Consider the following 2,000-nt stretch of genomic DNA (forward strand, 5'->3'; position numbering starts at 1 on the left):
AGGAGTACTTGTGGCACCTTAGAGACTAACCAATTTATTTGAGCATAAGCGTTCGTGATCTCTATTAAACAACAAACAAACCACACACACACACACACACACGAAAGTAGCAAAGTTAAATAAAGCTGAAACAAACAGTGCAAGTTTTCACAAACCTCCTACAGAGAGATCAGGTTTTCAGGGTGTTACCCTCTAACAGAGTTCTATCGCTGTAGGCATAAAACATGTCTGCATAGCTCTACTTCAGAATGTGAAAGACATCTGAATGCATCCGATGAAGTGAGCTGTAGCTCACGAAAGCTTATGCTCAAATAAATTGGTTAGTCTCTAAGGTGCCACAAGTACTCCTTTTCTTTTTGCGAATACAGACTAACACGGCTGCTACTCTGAAACCTATCCTCTCTTTTATAATTCCAGTGATGGGCCTACTCTGGGCTCAAGCCACGAAGTTTGTATTTTCAGCACAGATCTCCTCAGATTAGAATGTGTTTGGATCCACAGTTTTGTTTTTCCTTATTGTAGGGATAAGAAATAGTCCTAGATTTAAAAAGCATCCTTCACTGAGTCTAGTGTCTGGATCCAGGGTTTTTATTCAGGACCATCTCGGATGTAAATCATATAAAATTACCTGCATAGCATTCTTCAGCAGTAAACCCGGGGGGGGGGGGGGGGGAGATGTGCACATAGCCATCAGCGTAGCAGCTTCACTGTACTGCAAAGTTAATCTGAGTCAAAGTTTGGTGGCTAACAAATAATTAGTAAGCACATAATGGTGAGCCATGCATTCTGATTGGTGGAAGCCTGGAAGGAGACTAATCTTTTGCTCTGCTGTTACAGCTGTTAATTTTTCATAACGCATTCCCGCTTTTATAGATCACCAGTTATTGTTTATCAGCTATTATGTCTGAGAAATAGGTCAGTGCTTCATTTAGTGACCAGCTTGTTAATGGAATTACAATGCTTATATAAATCTGTTAACTAATAATTGAGCCAGTTGTTTATTATTGGTTATGTAGATTTGTGCACTTTACCCAACAGTGAAAAATGAAAAGAAAAATTAAAAGGAAACCATGCAACATGAGGAATGAAAGAGGGGCTTTCAGTTGCAAAAGTAATTTAAAATTAATTAAAATATTTTGAGGATCCTGTTTAAGCCTCTAATGTATCACTTCCTCAGGACCATAGACAGGTCTTGGGAGGTGTTATTTGTTATAGGGCTTTGGAATTTTCCAATGACAGGAGATACAGAAGGGCAAATTAACAATAGTATTTACTTTATAGTTATATAATAATTACTAGAGATGACCATAATAATTTTGGTTGGGTCATATCCTGCTCTGCGCTGCACAGATATGTGAGGTATGGAAGAAAGCAGCATGGCAGAAGTCTGTTCCTATTTGCATAGTATATCATGGTTCCAAGAGGCATGGCCAGGCCTATGACTAGCTAATGTGCATGCTGAGGACATCAGTGGCTGCTAGCAGGATGACAATGCTCCTTCTCCTAGTTATACCTGGAAATGCTTCACCCCCCACCCATCCTATCTTGTGCCAGCCAGATAATTTCATGCCAGATACGCAGCTGGCACCACTCCCCTCCCCCAGCACAGCCACAATTGTTAAAGCCAGGATTTCACCTAGGGTGACCAGACAGCAAGTGTGAAAAATCAGGACGGGGGTGGGGGGTAATAGGAGCCTATATAAGAAAAAGACCCCAAAATCAGCACTGTCCCTATAAAATCGGGACATCTGGTCACCCTAATTTCACCCTATATAAGATATGGGCCTACATTTCCCAATTGCTCTGAGATTCTATAGCTGTATCCACATTGCTAAAACTGAGACCAACTATATCTCCACTGGTCATAGAAACAATGGAAGCTATTCTCAGCACAGGGTTAGATGACATGGTGTTAAACAACCCTGAGTCCTGTCTAAACCACAGCCTCCACTGGAAATGAATTACACACACAATTTTTCCAAAAGCAGGGAGGACTATTT

Source organism: Natator depressus, chromosome 4 (genome assembly GCF_965152275.1).
Source record: "Natator depressus isolate rNatDep1 chromosome 4, rNatDep2.hap1, whole genome shotgun sequence".
In the NCBI taxonomy this organism is placed as follows: Eukaryota; Metazoa; Chordata; order Testudines; family Cheloniidae; genus Natator; species Natator depressus.